This window comes from Stenella coeruleoalba (genome assembly GCF_951394435.1).
Source record: "Stenella coeruleoalba genome assembly, contig: scaffold_49, whole genome shotgun sequence".
Classification (NCBI taxonomy): domain Eukaryota; kingdom Metazoa; phylum Chordata; class Mammalia; order Artiodactyla; family Delphinidae; genus Stenella; species Stenella coeruleoalba.
The window spans coordinates 1,017,588-1,036,642 of record NW_027646118.1 but is presented as its reverse complement, the minus strand read 5'-3'; the positions used below and the strand labels follow the sequence as shown (position 1 = coordinate 1,036,642).

General features: G+C 43.8%; 1 long non-coding RNA gene across 12 annotated transcripts in view; it reads right to left on the bottom strand.

Moving 5' to 3' along the window:
- The window catches only part of LOC307181315, a 2,020,778-nt gene that overhangs the window by 991,601 nt on the left and 1,010,122 nt on the right, over window positions 1-19,055 (bottom strand). The window contains exon 5 of one of the 12 annotated variants that reach the window (XR_013826419.1): window positions 1,945-2,026. The exons of 10 other annotated variants lie outside the window; for them this stretch is intronic. This is a non-coding gene — a long non-coding RNA (uncharacterized lncRNA). The remainder of the gene's footprint in view (window positions 1-1,944; window positions 2,027-19,055) is intronic. One more of the 12 variants, XR_013826426.1, reaches the window with a different exon arrangement.

Genomic DNA, 19,055 nt, shown 5'->3' with positions numbered 1-19,055 from the left:
AAGGAAATCTGCACTACAATGAAGTCTCACTTCCCCCCGGTCAAAAGGGCCATCTGAAAAAAGTGTAAAATCCAGAAAGGCAGGACAGGCCATGGAGAACTGGGAGCCTTGTTATGCTGATGGGCGGGATGTAAATTGCCAACAACCACTCGGGAGAAGTGTATGGTGTTTCCTGAAACATCTAAAAAACAAAGCAACAGAACCTAGGGCACTTCCACTTATGGTCCTATAGCTTAGGGAAATTAAAATCAAAAAGACATAGCCACCCCAAAGTTTGGGACAGCTCTGTTTACAAGAACCTCGTTTACAGTACAAGTTCAACATCGCAGAAAGTGAAAAATGGATAAAGAAGTTGTGGTATTTACTTACAAAGCAATATCACTCAGCAATGAAATCTGTGTCATCAGGCCCGTAGCAGCACAATGAGTGGATTCAGGTATGATGATTCTAACTGAAGTAAGTCACACAGAAAAAGAAACATCATAAGATATCAGTAATACACGGAATGTAAACTTGGCTACACAGGAACTGAATTACAGAACAGAAGAGGGTCTCAAATTTAGAAAACCAACTTATGCTTGCTTAAGGGTAAAGGTGAGTTGGGGTGCTGCATAAAACCAGAGATTGAAATGAGCACAGATAAAGTTCCTTAAGTCAAATATGGAATAGACAAGAGCTACTCCTTGCTCAACGAAATGGACTCAACACCCCATATTAAACGCCTAAGAATGTACCTGACTAGTAAGTATCTTCAAACCTATGGATTGCTATGTCTCCGAAAGAGAATCAAGCATGTGTACAGGGGCATAAACGCAGCAGTGATAGAATTGGAGAGGTTCGGTGAGCAAATGAAGACCCTTTGAAGTCATATTGCATGGTACCCATTACACGGGTCTTAACTCTCCAGGTTTAAGGTATTCTTCCTTCAGCTAAAACATGCATGTGGAACCCAAGTATGATCAACCATGTGAACGGGAGACGTGTTCAAATATGTCTCAGTTTTCCTCCCCTGGTACTCGGGTGCAACATTCCAGACGCTTTACTAACACTCTCCCCACTTGGAGAGTCAGCGTCTTTAACCTCCTGTTTGGCCCAGTTTGCAATTTCTGCGGAAGATGAACAGGAATACCGAGAACCAATGAGAGACTAGCTGGAGGTGTCTGGACGGGCAAATTTAACTCTCATTTCCCACCAGGAAGAGGAAATAACCAAAGGCTCAGCGTGCCGTGCCGGAACCAGATTAGGGCCTGAAGCCATCCTGCGGGGTTGCGGCCAGGTCACAAGAAAGCAAGTTGAAGAAAGGAGCTCAGGGGCACTGTAATTCACAAACCTGCAGAGTTATAAATGACAGCTATCGTCCAAAAATAGACTGAAGTAAGGCTGCCAAGAGGACTTGAAAGCGGGGCAGAATTGCAGGAAACCGATTTCAGGAGGTAGACTGGAATTGCACTGAAAGCATAGGAAAAGAGGCAGAACGTCCACAATGATGCACTTGGCCAAAAAGGGCGTATGCGTTTTTTCCTGAATATATTCAGGAAAAAACGCATACGCCCTTTTTGGCCAACCAAGCAAGCTTGCAAAGGAAATCTGCACTACAATGAAGTCTCACTTCCCCCCGGTCAAAAGGGCCATCTGAAAAAAGTGTAAAATCCAGAAAGGCAGGACAGGCCATGGAGAACTGGGAGCCTTGTTAATCTGATGGGCGGGATGTAAATTGCCAACAACCACTCGGGAGAAGTATATGCTGTTTCCTGAAACATCTAAAAAACAAAGCAACAGAACCTAGGGCACTTCCACTTATGGTCCTATAGCTTAGGGAAATTAAAATCAAAAAGACACAGCCACCCCAAAGTTTGGAACGGCTCTGTTTACAAGAACCTCGTTTACAGTACAAGTTCAACATCACAGAAAGTGAAAAATGGATAAAGAAGTTGTGGTATTTACTTACAAAGCAATATCACTCAGCAGTGAAATCTGTGTCATCAGGCACTTAGCAGCACAATGAGTGGATTCAGGTATGATGATTCTAACTGAAGTAAGTCACACAGAAAAAGAAACATCATAAGATATCAGTAATACACGGAATGTAAACTTGGCTACAAAGGAACTGAATTACAGAACAGAACAGGGACTCAAATTTAGAAAACCAACTTATGCTTGCTTAAGGGTAAAGGTGAGTTGGGGTGCTGCATAAAACCAGAGATTGAAATGAGCACAGATAAAGTTCCTTAAGCCAAATATGGAATAGACAAGAGCTACTCCTTGCTCAACGAAATGGACTCAACACCCCATATTAAACGCCTAAGAATGTACCTGACTAGTAAGTATCGTAAAACCTATGGATTGCTATGTCTCCAAAAGAGAATCAAGCATGTGTACAGGGGCATAAACGCAGCAGTGATAGGATTGGAGAGGTTCGGTGAGCAAATGAAGACCCTTTGAAGTCATATTGCATGGTACCCATTCCACGGGTCTCAACTCTCCAGGTTTAAGGTATTCTTCCTTCAGCTAAAACATGCATGTGGAACCCAGAGTATGATCAACCATGTGAACGGGAGACGTGTTCAAATATGTCTCAGTTTTCCTCCCCTGGTACTCGGGTGCAAGATTCCAGACGCTTTACTAACACTCTTCCGACTTAGAGAGTCAGTCCCTTTAACCTCCTGTTTGGCCCAGTTTGCAATTTCTGCGGAAGATGAACAGGAATAGCGAGAACCAATGAGAGACTAGCTGGAGGTGTCTGGACGGGCAAATTTAACTCTCATTTCCCACCAGGAAGAGGAATTAACCAAAGGCTCAGCGTGCCGTGCCGGAACCAGATTAGGGCCTGAAGCCATCCTGCGGTGTTGCGGCCAGGTCACAAGAAAGCGAGTTGAAGAAAGGAGCTCAGGGGCACTGTAATTCACAAACCTGCAGAGTTATAAATGACAGCTATCGTCCAAAAATAGACTGAAGTAAGGCTGCCAAGAGGACTTGAAAGCGGGGCAGAATTGCAGGAAACCGATTTCAGGAGGTAGACTGGAATTGCACTGAAAGCATAGGAAAAGAGGCAGAACGTCCACAATGATGCACTTGGCCAAAAAGGGCGTATGCGTTTTTTCCTGAATATATTCAGGAAAAAACGCATACGCCCTTTTTGGCCAACCAAGCAAGCTTGCAAAGGAAATCTGCACTACAATGAAGTCTCACTTCCCCCCGGTCAAAAGGGCCATCTGAAAAATGTGTAAAATCCAGAAAGGCAGGACAGGCCATGGAGAACTGGGAGCCTTGTTATGCTGATGGGCGGGATGTAAATTGCCAACAACCACTCGGGAGAAGTGTATGGTGTTTCCTGAAACATCTAAAAAACAAAGCAACAGAGCCTAGGGCACTGCCACTTATGGTCCTATAGCTTAGGGAAATTAAAATCAAAAAGACACAGCCACCCCAAAGTTTGGAACGGCTCTGTTTACAAGAACCTCGTTTACAGTACAAGTTCAACATCACAGAAAGTGAAAAATGGATAAAGAACTTGTGGTATTTACTTACAAAGCAATATCACTCAGCAATGAAATCTGTGTCATCAGGCCCTTAGCAGCACAATGAGTGGATTCAGGTACGATGATTCTAACTGAAATAAGTCACACAGAAAAAGAAACATCATAAGATATCACTAATACACGTAATGTAAACTTGGCTACACAGGAACTGAATTCCAAAACAGAACAGGGACTCAAATTTAGAAAACCAACTTATGCTTGCTTAAGGGGAAAGGTGAGTTGGGGTGCTGCATAAAACCAGAGATTGAAGTGAGCACAGATAAAGTTCCTTAAGCCAAATATGGAATAGACAAGAGCTACTCCTTGCTCAACGAAATGGACTCAACACCCCATATTAAACACCTAAGAATGTACCTGACTAGTAAGTATCTTAAAACCTATGGATTGCTATGTCTCCAAAAGAGAATCAAGCGTTTGTACAGGGGAATAAACGCAGCAGTGATAGGATTGGAGATGTTCGGTGAGCAAATGAAGACCCTTTGAAGTCATATTGCATGGTACCCATTCCACGGGTCTCAACTCTCCATGTTTAAGGTATTCTTCCTTCAGCTAAAACATGCATGTGGAACCCAGAGTATGATCAACCATGTGAACGGGAGACGTGTTCAAATATGTCTCAGTTTTCCTCCCCTGGTACTCGGGTGCAACATTCCAGACGCTTTACTAACACTCTCCCCACTTGGAGAGTCAGCGTCTTTAACCTCCTGTTTGGCCCAGTTTGCAATTTCTGCGGAAGATGAACAGGAATACCGAGAACCAATGAGAGACTAGCTGGAGGTGTCTGGACGGGCAAATTTAACTCTCATTTCCCACCAGGAAGAGGAAATAACCAAAGGCTCAGCGTGCCGTGCCGGAACCAGATTAGGGCCTGAAGCCATCCTGCGGGGTTGCGGCCAGGTCACAAGAAAGCAAGTTGAAGAAAGGAGCTCAGGGGCACTGTAATTCACAAACCTGCAGAGTTATAAATGACAGCTATCGTCCAAAAATAGACTGAAGTAAGGCTGCCAAGAGGACTTGAAAGCGGGGCAGAATTGCAGGAAACCGATTTCAGGAGGTAGACTGGAATTGCACTGAAAGCATAGGAAAAGAGGCAGAACGTCCACAATGATGCACTTGGCCAAAAAGGGCGTATGCGTTTTTTCCTGAATATATTCAGGAAAAAACGCATACGCACTTTTTGGCCAACCAAGCAAGCTTGCAAAGGAAATCTGCACTACAATGAAGTCTCACTTCCCCCCGGTCAAAAGGGCCATCTGAAAAAAGTGTAAAATCCAGAAAGGCAGGACAGGCCATGGAGAACTGGGAGCCTTGTTAATCTGATGGGCGGGATGTAAATTGCCAACAACCACTCGGGAGAAGTATATGCTGTTTCCTGAAACATCTAAAAAACAAAGCAACAGAACCTAGGGCACTTCCACTTATGGTCCTATAGCTTAGGGAAATTAAAATCAAAAAGACACAGCCACCCCAAAGTTTGGAACGGCTCTGTTTACAAGAACCTCCTTTACAGTACAAGTTCAACATCGCAGAAAGTGAAAAATGGATAAAGAAGTTGTGGTATTTACTTACAAAGCAATATCACTCAGCAATGAAATCTATGTCATCAGGCCCTTAGCAGTACAATGAGTGGATTCAGGTATGATGATTCTAACTGAAATAAGTCACACAGAAAAAGAAACATCATAAGATATCACTAATACACGGAATGTAAACTTGGCTACACAGGAACTGAATTACAGAACAGAACAGGGTCTCAAATTAAGAAAACCAACTTATGCTTGCTTAAGTGTAAGGGTGAGTTGGGGTGCTGCATAAAACCAGAGATTGAAATGAGCACAGATAAAGTTCCTTAAGTCAAATATGGAATAGACAAGAGCTACTCCTTGCTCAACGAAATGGACTCAACACCGCATATTAAACGCCTAAGAATGTACCTGACTAGTAAGTATCTTAAAACCTATGGATTGCTATGTCTCCGAAAGAGAATCAAGCATGTGTACAGGGGCATAAACGCAGCAGTGATAGGATTGGAGAGGTTCGGTGAGCAAATGAAGACCCTTTGAAGTCGTATTGCATGGTACCCATTCCACGGGTTTCAACTACCCAGGTTTAAGGTATTCTTCCTTCAGCTAAAACATGCATGTGGAACCTAGAGTATGATCAACCATGTGATCGGGAGACGTGTTCAAATATGTCTCAGTTTTCCTCCCCTGGTACTCGGGTACAACATTCCAGACGCTTTACTAACACTCTCCCCACTTGGAGAGTCAGTCCCTTTAACCTCCTGTTTGGCCCAGTTTGCAATTTCTGCGGAAGATGAACAGGAATAGCGAGAACCAATGAGAGGCTAGCTGGAGGTGTCTGGACGGGCAAATTTAACTCTCATTTCCCACCAGGAAGAGGAATTAACCAAAGGCTCAGCATGCCGTGCCGGAACCAGATTAGGGCCTGAAGCCATCCTGCTGTGTTGCGGCCAGCTCAAAAGAAAGCGAGTTGAACAAAGGAGCTCAGGGGCACTGTAATTCACAAACCTGCAGAGTTATAAATGACAGCTATCGTCCAAAAATAGACTGAAGTAAGGCTGCCAAGAGGACTTGAAAGCGGGGCAGAATTGCAGGAAACCGATTTCAGGAGGTAGACTGGAATTGCATTGAAAGCATAGGAAAAGAGGCAGAACGTCCACAATGATGCACTTGGCCAAAAAGGGCGTATGCGTTTTTTCCTGAATATATTCAGGAAAAAACGCATACGCCCTTTTTGGCCAACCAAGCAAGCTTGCAAAGGAAATCTGCACTACAATGAAGTCTCACTCTTCCCCGGTCAAAAGGGCCATCTGAAAAAAGTGTAAAATCCAGAAAGGCAGGACAGGCCATGGAGAACTGGGAGCCTTGTTATGCTGATGGGTGGGATGTAAATTGCCAACAGACACTCAGGAGAAGTGTATGGTGTTTCCTGAAACATCTAAAAAACAAAGCAACAGAGCCTAGGGCACTGCCACTTATGGTCCTATAGCTTAGGGAAATTAAAATCAAAAAGACACAGCCACCCCAAAGTTTGGGACGCCTCTGTTTACAAGAACCTCGTTTACAGTACAAGTTCAACATCGCAGAAAGTGAAAAATGGATAAAGAAGTTTTGGTATTTACTTACAAAGCAATATCACTCAGCAATGAAATCTATGTCATCAGGCCCTTAGCATCACAATGAGTGGATTCAGGTATGATGATTCTAACTGAAATAAGTCACACAGAAAAAGAAACATCATAAGATATCAGTAATACACGGAATGTAAACTTGGCTACACAGGAACTGAATTACAGAACAGAACAGGGTCTCAAATTTAGAAAACCAACTTATGCTTGCTTAAGGGTAAAGGTGAGTTGGGGTGCTGCATAAAACCAGAGATTGAAATGAGCACAGATAAAGTTCCTTAAGTCAAATATGGAATAGACAAGAGCTACTCCTAGCTCAACGAAATGGACTCAACACTGCATATTAAACGCCTAAGAATGTACCTGACTAGTAAGTATCGGAAAACCTATGGATTGCTATGTCTCCGAAAGAGAATCAAGCATGTGTACAGGGGCATAAACGCAGCAGTGATAGGATTGGAGAGGTTCGGTGAGCAAATGAAGACCCTTTGAAGTCATATTGCATGGTACCCATTACACGGGTCTGAACTCTCCAGGTTTAAGGTATTCTTCCTTCAGCTAAAACATGCATGTGGAACCCAAGTATGATCAACCATGTGAACGGGAGACGTGTTCAAATATGTCTCAGTTTTCGTCCCCTGGTACTCGGGTGCAACATTCCAGACGCTTTACTAACACTCTCCCCACTTGGAGAGTCAGCGCCTTTAACCTCCTGTTTGGCCCAGTTTGCAATTTCTGCGGAAGATGAACAGGAATACCGAGAACCAATGAGAGACTAGCTGGAGGTGTCTGGACGGGCAAATTTAACTCTCATTTCCCACCAGGAAGAGGAAATAACCAAAGGCTCAGCGTGCCGTGCCGGAACCAGATTAGGGTCTGAAGCCATCCTGCGGTGTTGCGGCCAGGTCACAAGAAAGCGAGTTGAAGAAAGGAGCTCAGGGGCACTGTAATTCACAAACCTGCAGAGTTATAAATGACAGCTATCGTCCAAAAATAGACTGAAGTAAGGCTGCCAAGAGGACTTGAAAGCGGGGCAGAATTGCAGGAAACCGATTTCAGGAGGTAGACTGGAATTGCATTGAAAGCATAGGAAAAGAGGCAGAACGTCCACAATGATGCACTTGGCCAAAAAGGGCGTATGCGTTTTTTCCTGAATATATTCAGGAAAAAACGCATACGCCCTTTTTGGCCAACCAAGCAAGCTTGCAAAGGAAATCTGCACTACAATGAAGTCTCACTTTCCCCCGGTCAAAAGGGCCATCTGAAAAAAGTGTAAAATCCAGAAAGACAAGACAGGCCATGGAGAACTGGGAGCCTTGTTATGCTGATGGGCGGGATGTAAATTGCCAACAACCACTCGGGAGAAGTGTATGGTGTTTCCTGAAACATCTAAAAAAAAAGCAACAGAACCTAGGGCACTTCCACTTATGGTCCTATAGCTTAGGGAAATTAAAATCAAAAAGACACAGCCTCCCCAAAGTTTGGAACGGCTCTGTTTACAAGAACCTCGTGTACAGTACAAGTTCAACATCGCAGAAAGTGAAAAATGGATAAAGAAGTTGTGGTATTTACTTACAAAGCAATATCACTCAGCAATGAAATCTGTGTCATCAGGCCCTTAGCAGCACAATGAGTGGATTCAGGTACGATGATTCTAACTGAAATAAGTCACACAGAAAAAGAAACATCATAAGATATCACTAATACACGGAATGTAAACTTGGCTACACAGGAACTGAATTACAGAACAGAACAGTGTCTCAAATTTAGAAAAGCAACTTATGCTTGCTTAAGGGGAAAGGTGAGTTGGGGTGCTGCATAAAACCAGAGATTGAAATGAGCACAGATAAATTTCCTTAAGCCAAATATGGAATAGACAAGAGCTACTCCTTGCTCAACGAAATGGACTCAACACCCCATATTAAACGCCTAAGAATGTACCTGACTAGTAAGTATCTTAAAACCTATGGATTGCTATGTCTCCGAAAGAGAATCAAGCGTGTGTACAGGGGCATAAACGCAGCAGTGATAGGATTGGAGAGGTTCGGTGAGCAAATAAAGACCCTTTGAAGTCATATTGCATGGTACCCATTCCACGGGTTTCAACTACCCAGGTTTAAGGTATTCTTCCTTCAGCTAAAACATGCATGTGGAACCCAGAGTATGATCAACCATGTGATCGGGAAACGTGTTCAAATATGTCTCAGTTTTCCTCCCCTGGTACTCGGGTGCAACATTCCAGACGCTTTACTAACACTCTCCCCACTTGGAGAGTCAGCGCCTTTAACCTCCTGTTTGGCCCAGTTTGCAATTTCTGCGGAAGATGAACAGGAATAGCGAGAACCAATGAGAGGCTAGCTGGAGGTGTCTGGACGGGCAAATTCAACTCTCATTTCTCACCAGGAAGAGGAATTAACCAAAGGCTCAGCGTGCCGTGCCAGAACCAGATTAGGGCCTGAAGCCATCCTGCGGTGTTGCGGCCAGGTCACAAGAAAGCGAGTTGAAGAAAGGAGCTCAGGGGCACTGTAATTCACAAACCTGCAGACTTATAAATGACAGCTATCGTCCAAAAATAGACTGAAGTAAGGCTGCCAAGAGGACTTGAAAGTGGGGCAGAATTGCAGGAAACCGATTTCAGGAGGTAGACTGGAATTGCATTGAAAGCATAGGAAAAGAGGCAGAACGTCCACAATGATGCACTTGGCCAAAAAGGGCGTATGCGTTTTTTCCTGAATATATTCAGGAAAAAACGCATACGCCCTTTTTGGCCAACCAAGCAAGCTTGCAAAGGAAATCTGCACTACAATGAAGTCTCACTTCCCCCCGGTCAAAAGGGCCATCTGAAAAAAGTGTAAAATCCAGAAAGGCAGGACAGGCCATGGAGAACTGGGAGCCTTGTTATGCTGATGGGCGGGATGTAAATTGCCAACAACCACTCGGGAGAAGTGTATGGTGTTTCCTGAAACATCTAAAAAACAAAGCAACAGAGCCTAGGGCACTGCCACTTATGGTCCTATAGCTTAGGGAAATTAAAATCAAAAAGACACAGCCACCCCAAACTTTCGAACAGCTCTGTTTACAAGAACCTCGTTTACAGTACAAGTTCAACATCGCAGAAAGTGAAAAATGGATAAAGAAGTTGTGGTATTTACTTACAAAGCAATATCACTCAGCAATGAAATCTATGTCATCAGGCCCTTAGCATCACAATGAGTGGATTCAGGTATGATGATTCTAACTGAAATAAGTCACACAGAAAAAGAAACATCATAAGATATCAGTAATACACGGAATGTAAACTTGGCTACACAGGAACTGAATTACAGAACAGAACAGGGTCTCAAATTTAGAAAACCAACTTATGCTTGCTTAAGGGTAAAGGTGAGTTGGGGTGCTGCATAAAACCAGAGATTGAAATGAGCACAGATAAAGTTCCTTAAGTCAAATATGGAATAGACAAGAGCTACTCCTTGCTCAACGAAATGGACTCAACACCGCATATTAAACGCCTAAGAATGTACCTGACTAGTAAGTATCGGAAAACCTATGGATTGCTATGTCTCCGAAAGAGAATCAAGCATGTGTACAGGGGCATAAACGCAGCAGTGATAGGATTGGAGAGGTTCGGTGAGCAAATGAAGACCCTTTGAAGTCATATTGCATGGTACCCATTACACGGGTCTGAACTCTCAAGGTTTAAGGTATTCTTCCTTCAGCTAAAACATGCATGTGGAACCCAAGTATGATCAACCATGTGAACGGGAGACGTGTTCAAATATGTCTCAGTTTTCCTCCCCTGGTACTCGGGTGCAACATTCCAGACGCTTTACTAACACTCTCCCCACTTGGAGAGTCAGCGTCTTTAACCTCCTGTTTGGCCCAGTTTGCAATTTCTGCGGAAGATGAACAGGAATAGCGAGAACCAATGAGAGACTAGCTGGAGGTGTCTGGACGGGCAAATTTAACTCTCATTTCCCACCAGGAAGAGGAAATAACCAAAGGCTCAGCATGCCGGGCCGGAACCAGATTAGGGCCTGAAGCCATCCTGCGGTGTTGCGGCCAGGTCACAAGAAAGCGAGTTGAAGAAAGGAGCTCAGGGGCACTGTAATTCACAAACCTGCAGAGTTATAAATGACAGCTATCGTCCAAAAATAGACTGAAGTAAGGCTGCCAAGAGGACTTGAAAGCGGGGCAGAATTGCAGGAAACCGATTTCAGGAGGTAGACTGGAATTGCATTGAAAGCATAGGAAAAGAGGCAGAACGTCCACAATGATGCACTTGGCCAAAAAGGGCGTATGCGTTTTTTCCTGAATATATTCAGGAAAAAACGCATACGCCCTTTTTGGCCAACCAAGCAAGCTTGCAAAGGAAATCTGCACTACAATGAAGTCTCACTTCCCCCCGGTCAAAAGGGCCATCTGAAAAAAGTGTAAAATCCAGAAAGGCAGGACAGGCCATGGACAACTGGGAGCCTTGTTATGCTGATGGGCGGGATGTAAATTGCCAACAGACACTCGGGAGAAGTGTATGGTGTTTCCTGAAACATCTAAAAAACAAAGCAACAGAGCCTAGGGCACTGCCACTTATGGTCCTATAGCTTAGGGAAATTAAAATCAAAAAGACACAGCCACCCCAAACTTTCGAACGGCTCTGTTTACAAGAACCTCGTTTACAGTACAAGTTCAACATCGCAGAAAGTGAAAAATGGATAAAGAAGTTGTGGTATTTACTTACAAAGCAATATCACTCAGCAATGAAATCTGTGTCATCAGGCCCGTAGCAGCACAATGAGTGGATTCAGGTATGATGATTCTAACTGAAATAAGTCACACAGAAAAGAAACATCATAAGATATCAATAATACACGGAATGTAAACTTGGCTACACAGGAACTGAATTACAGAACAGAACAGGGTCTCAAATTTAGAAAACCAACTTATGCTTGCTTAAGGGTAAAGGTGAGTTGGGGTGCTGCATAAAACCAGAGATTGAAATGAGCACAGATAAAGTTCCTTAAGTCAAATATGGAATAGACAAGAGCTACTCCTTGCTCAAAGAAATGTACTCAACACCGCATATTAAACGCCTAAGAATGTACCTGACTAGTAAGTATCGGAAAACCTATGGATTGCTATGTCTCCAAAAGAGAATCAAGCATGTGTACAGGGGCATAAACGCAGCAGTGATAGGATTGGAGAGGTTCGGTGAGCAAATGAAGACCCTTTGAAATCATATTGCATGGTACGCATTACAAGGGTCTCAACTCTCCAGGTTTAAGGTATTCTTCCTTCAGCTAAAACATGCATGTGGAACCTAGAGTATGATCAACCATGTGATCGGGAGACGTGTTCAAATATGTCTCAGTTTTCCTCCCCTGGTACTCGGGTGCAACATTCCAGACGCTTTACTAACACTCTCCCGACTTGGAGAGTCAGTCCCTTTAACCTCCTGTTTGGCCCAGTTTGCAATTTCTGCGGAAGATGAACAGGAATAGCGAGAACCAATGAGAGACTAGCTAGAGGTGTCTGGACGGGCAAATTTAACTCTCATTTCCCACCAGGAAGAGGAATTAACCAAAGGCTCAGCGTGCCGTGCCGGAACCAGATTAGGGCCTGAAGCCATCCTGCGGTGTTGCGGCCAGGTCACAAGAAAGCGAGTTGAAGAAAGGAGCTCAGGGGCACTGTAATTCACAAACCTGCAGAGTTATAAATGACAGCTATCGTCCAAAAATAGACTGAAGTAAGGCTGCCAAGAGGACTTGAAAGTGGGGCAGAATTGCAGGAAACCGATTTCAGGAGGTAGACTGGAATTGCATTGAAAGCATAGGAAAAGAGGCAGAACATCCACAATGATGCACTTGGCCAAAAAGGGCGTATGCGTTTTTTCCTGAATATATTCAGGAAAAAACGCATACGCCCTTTTTGGCCAACCAAGCAAGCTTGCAAAGGAAATCTGCACTACAATGAAGTCTCACTTCCCCCCAGTCAAAAGGGCCATCTGAAAAAAGTGTAAAATCCAGAAAGGCAGGACAGGCCATGGACAACTGGGAGCCTTGTTATGCTGATGGGCGGGATGTAAGTTGCCAACAGACACTCGGGAGAAGTGTATGGTGTTTCCTGAAACATCTAAAAAACAAAGCAACAGAGCCTAGGGCACTGCCACTTATGGTCCTATAGCTTAGGGAAATTAAAATCAAAAAGACACAGCCACCCCAAACTTTTGAACGGCTCTATTTACAAGAACCTCGTTTACAGTACAAGTTCAACATCGCAGAAAGTGAAAAATGGATAAAGAAGTTGTGGTATTTACTTACAAAGCAATATCACTCAGCAATGAAATCTGTGTCATCAGGCCCGTAGCAGCACAATGAGTGGATTCAGGTATGATGATTCTAACTGAAATAAGTCACACAGAAAAGAAACATCATAAGATATCAGTAATACACGGAATGTAAACTTGGCTACACAGGAACTGAATTACAGAACAGAACAGGGTCTCAAATTTAGAAAACCAACTTATGCTTGCTTAAGGGTAAAGGTGAGTTGGGGTGCTGCATAAAACCAGAGATTGAAATGAGCACAGATAAAGTTTCTTAAGTCAAATATGGAATAGACAAGAGCTACTCCTTGCTCAACGAAATGTACTCAACACCGCATATTAAACGCCTAAGAATGTACCTGACTAGTAAGTATCGGAAAACCTATGGATTGCTATGTCTCCAAAAGAGAATCAAGCATGTGTACAGGGGCATAAACGCAGCAGTGATAGGATTGGAGAGGTTCGGTGAGCAAATGAAGACCCTTTGAAGTCATATTGCATGGTACGCATTACACGGGTCTCAACTCTCCAGGTTTAAGGTATTCTTCCTTCAGCTAAAACATGCATGTGGAACCTAGAGTATGATCAACCATGTGATCGGGAGACGTGTTCAAATATGTCTCAGTTTTCCTCCCCTGGTACTCAGGTGCAACATTCCAGACGCTTTAGTAACACTCTCCCGACTTGGAGAGTCAGTCCCTTTAACCTCCTGTTTGGCCCAGTTTGCAATTTCTGCGGAAGATGAACAGGAATAGCGAGAACCAATGAGAGACTAGCTGGAGGTGTCTGGACGGGCAAATTTAACTCTCATTTCTCACCAGGAAGAGGAATTAACCAAAGGCTCAGCGTGCCGTGCCAGAACCAGATTAGGGCCTGAAGCCATCCTGCGGTGTTGCGGCCAGGTCACAAGAAAGCGAGTTGAAGAAAGGAGCTCAGGGGCACTGTAATTCACAAACCTGCAGAGTTATAAATGACAGCTATCGTCCAAAAATAGACTGAAGTAAGGCTGCCAAGAGGACTTGAAAGCGGGGCAGAATTGCAGGAAACCGATTTCAGGAGGTAGACTGGAATTGCATTGAAAGCATAGGAAAAGAGGCAGAACATCCACAATGATGCACTTGGCCAAAAAGGGCGTATGCGTTTTTTCCTGAATATATTCAGGAAAAAACGCATACGCCCTTTTTGGCCAACCAAGCAAGCTTGCAAAGGAAATCTGCACTACAATGAAGTCTCACTTCCCCCCGGTCAAAAGGGCCATCTGAAAAAAGTGTAAAATCCAGAAAGACAAGACAGGCCATGGAGAACTGGGAGCCTTGTTATGCTGATGGGCGGGATGTAAATTGCCAACAACCACTCGGGAGAAGTGTATGGTGTTTCCTGAAACATGTAAAAAACAAAGCAACAGAACCTAGGGCACTTCCACTTATGGTCCTATAGCTTAGGGAAATTAAAATCAAAAAGACACAGCCTCCCCAAAGTTTGGAACGGCTCTGTTTACAAGAACCTCGTGTACAGTACAAGTTCAACATCGCAGAAAGTGAAAAATGGATAAAGAAGTTGTGGTATTTACTTACAAAGCAATATCACTCAGCAATGAAATCTGTGTCATCAGGCCCTTAGCAGCACAATGAGTGGATTCAGGTACGATGATTCTAACTGAAATAAGTCACACAGAAAAAGAAACATCATAAGATATCACTAATACACGGAATGTAAACTTGGCTACACAGGAACTGAATTACAGAACAGAACAGTGTCTCAAATTTAGAAAAGCAACTTATGCTTGCTTAAGGGGAAAGGTGAGTTGGGGTGCTGCATAAAACCAGAGATTGAAATGAGCACAGATAAAGTTCCTTAAGCCAAATATGGAATAGACAAGAGCTACTCCTTGCTCAACGAAATGGACTCAACACCCCATATTAAATGCCTAAGAATGTACCTGACTAGTAAGTATCGGAAAACCTATGGATTGCTATGTCTCCAAAAGAGAATCAAGCGTGTGTACAGGGGCATAAACGCAGCAGTGATAGGATTGGAGAGGTTCGGTGAGCAAATGAAGACCCTTTGAAGTCATATTGCATGGTACCCATTCCACGGGTCTCAACTCTCCAGGTTTAAGGTATTCTTCCTTCAGCTAAAACATGCATGTGGAACCCAGAGTATGATCAACCATGTGAACGGGAGACGTGTTCAAATATGTCTCAGTATTCCTCCCCTGGTACTCAGGTGCAACATTCCAGACGCTTTACTAACACTCTTCCGACTTGGAGAGTCAGTCCCTTTAACCTCCTGTTTGGCCCAGTTTGCAATTTCTGCGGAAGATGAACAGGAATAGCGAGAACCAATGAGAGACTAGCTGGAGGTGTCTGGACGGGCAAATTTAACTCTCATTTCCCACCAGGAAGAGGAATTAACCAAAGGCTCAGCGTGCCGTGCCGGAACCAGATTAGGGCCTGAAGCCATCCTGCGGTGTTGCGGCCAGGTCACAAGAAAGCGAGTTGAAGAAAGGAGCTCAGGGGCACTGTAATTCACAAACCTGCAGAGTTATAAATGACAGCTATCGTCCAAAAATAGACTGAAGTAAGGCTGCCAAGAGGACTTGAAAGCGGGGCAGAATTGCAGGAAACCGATTTCAGGAGGTAGACTGGAATTGCATTGAAAGCATAGGAAAAGAGGCAGAACGTCCACAATGATGCACTTGGCCAAAAAGGGCGTATGCGTTTTTTCCTGAATATATTCAGGAAAAAACGCATACACCCTTTTTGGCCAACCAAGCAAGCTTGCAAAGGAAATCTGCACTACAATGAAGTCTCACATCCCCCCGGTCAAAAGGGCCATCTGAAAAAAGTGTAAAATCCAGAAAGACAAGACAGGCCATGGAGAACTGGGAGCCTTGTTATGCTGATGGGCGGGATGTAAATTGCCAACAACCACTCGGGAGAAGTGTATGGTGTTTCCTGAAACATCTAAAAAACAAAGCAACAGAACCTAGGGCACTTCCACTTATGGTCCTATAGCTTAGGGAAATTAAAATCAAAAAGACACAGCCTACCCAAAGTTTGGAACGGCTCTGTTTACAAGAACCTCGTGTACAGTACAAGTTCAACATCGCAGAAAGTGAAAAATGGATAAAGAAGTTGTGGTATTTACTTACAAAGCAATATCACTCAGCAATGAAATCTGTGTCATCAGGCCCGTAGCAGCACAATGAGTGGATTCAGGTATGATGATTCTAACTGAAATAAGTCACACAGAAAAGAAACATCATAAGATATCAATAATACACGGAATGTAAACTTGGCTACACAGGAACTGAATTACAGAACAGAACAGGGTCTCAAATTTAGAAAACCAACTTATGCTTGCTTAAGGGGAAAGGTGAGTTGGGGTGCTGCATAAAACCAGAGATTGAAATGAGCACAGATAAAGTTCCTTAAGCCAAATATGGAATAGACAAGAGCTACTCCTTGCTCAATGAAATGGACTCAACACCCCATATTAAACGCCTAAGAATGTACCTGACTAGTAAGTATCTTAAAACCTATGGATTGCTATGTCTCCAAAAGAGAATCAAGCGTGTGTACAGGGGCATAAACGCAGCAGTGATAGGATTGGAGAGGTTCGGTGAGCAAATGAAGACCCTTTGAAGTCATATTGCATGGTACCCATTCCACGGGTCTCAACTCTCCAGGTTTAAGGTATTCTTCCTTCAGCTAAAACATGCATGTGGAACCCAGAGTATAATCAACCATGTGAACGGGAGATGTGTTCAAATATGTCTCAGTTTTCCTCCCCTGGTACTCGGGTGCAACATTCCAGACGCTTTACTAACACTCTTCCGACTTGGAGAGTCAGTCCCTTTAACCTCCTGTTTGGCCCAGTTTGCAATTTCTGCGGAAGATGAACAGGAATAGCGAGAACCAATGAGAGACTAGCTGGAGGTGTCTGGACGGGCAAATTTAACTCTCATTTCCCACCAGGAAGAGGAATTAACCAAAGGCTCAGCGTGCCGTGCCGGAACCAGATTAGGGCCTGAAGCCATCCTGCGGTGTTGCGGCCAGGTCACAAGAAAGCGAGTTGAAGAAAGGAGCTCAGGGGCACTGTAATTCACAAACCTGCAGAGTTATAAATGACAGCTATCCTCCAAAAATAGACTGAAGTAAGGCTGCCAAGAGGACTTGAAAGCGGGGCAGAATTGCAGGAAACCGATTTCAGGAGGTAGACTGGAATTGCATTGAAAGCATAGGAAAAGAGGCTGAACGTCCACAATGATGCACTTGGCCAAAAAGGGCGTATGTGTTTTTTCCTGAATATATTCAGGAAAAAACGCATACGCCCTTTTTGGCCAACCAAGCAAGCTTGCAAAGGAAATCTGCACTACAATGAAGTCTCACTTCCCCCCGGTCAAAAGGGCCATCTGAAAAAAGTGTAAAATCCAGAAAGGCAGGACAGGCCATGGACAACTGGGAGCCTTGTTATGCTGATGGGCGGGATGTAAATTGCCAACAGACACTCGGGAGAAGTGTATGGTGTTTCCTGAAACATCTAAAAAACAAAGCAACAGAGCCTACGGCACTTCCACTTATGGTCCTATAGCTTAGGGAAATTAAAATCAAAAAGACACAGCCACCCCAAACTTTCGAACGGCTCTATTTACAAGAACCTCGTTTACAGTACAAGTTCAACATCGCAGAAAGTGAAAAATGGATAAAGAAGTTGTGGTATTTACTTACAAAGCAATATCACTCAGCAATGAAATCTGTGTCATCTGGCCCGTAGCAGCACAATGAGTGGATTCAGGTATGATGATTCTAACTGAAATAAGTCACACAGAAAAGAAACATCATAAGATATCAGTAATACACGGAATGTAAACTTGGCTACACAGGAACTGAATTACAGAACAGAACAGGGTCTCAAATTTAGAAAACCAATTTATGCTTGCTTAAGGGTAAAGGTGAGTTGGGGTGCTGCATAAAACCAGAGATTGAAATGAGCACAGATAAAGTTCCTTAAGTCAAATATGGAATAGACAAGAGCTACTCCTTGCTCAAAGAAATGGACTCAACACCGCATATTAAACGCCTAAGAATGTACCTGACTAGTAAGTATCGGAAAACCTATGGATTGCTATGTCTCCAAAAGAGAATCAAGCATGTGTACAGGGGCATAAACGCAGCAGTGATAGGATTGGAGAGGTTCGGTGAGCAAATGAAGACCCTTTGAAGTCATATTGCATGGTACGCATTACACGGGTCTCAACTCTCCAGGTTTAAGGTATTCTTCCTTCAGCTAAAACATGCATGTGGAACCTAGAGTATGATCAACCATGTGATCGGGAGACGTGTTCAAATATGTCTCAGTTTTCCTCCCCTGGTACTCGGGTGCAACATTCCAGACGCTTTACTAACACTCTCCCGACTTGGAGAGTCAGTCCCTTTAACCTCCTGTTTGGCCCAGTTTGCAATTTCTGCGGAAGATGAACAGGAATAGCGAGAACCAATGAGAGACTAGCTGGAGGTGTCTGGACGGGCAAATTTAACTCTCATTTCTCACCAGGAAGAGGAATTAACCAAAGGCTCAGCGTGCCATGCCAGAACCAGATTAGGGCCTGAAGCCATCCTGCGGTGTTGCGGCCAGGTCACAAGAAAGCGAGTTGAAGAAAGGAGCTCAGGGGCACTGTAATTCACAAACCTGCAGACTTATAAATGACAGCTATCGTCCAAAAATAGACTGAAGTAAGGCTGCCAAGAGGACTTGAAAGCGGGGCAGAATTGCAGGAAACCGATTTCAGGAGGTAGACTGGAATTGCATTGAAAGCATAGGAAAAGAGGCAGAACGTCCACAATGATGCACTTGGCCAAAAAGGGCGTATGCGTTTTTTCCTGAATATATTCAGGAAAAAACGCATACGCCCTTTTTGGCCAACCAAGCAAGCTTGCAAAGGAAATCTGCACTACAATGAAGTCTCACTTCCCCCCGGTCAAAAGGGCCATCTGAAAAAAGTGTAAAATCCAGAAAGACAAGACAGGCCATGGAGAACTGG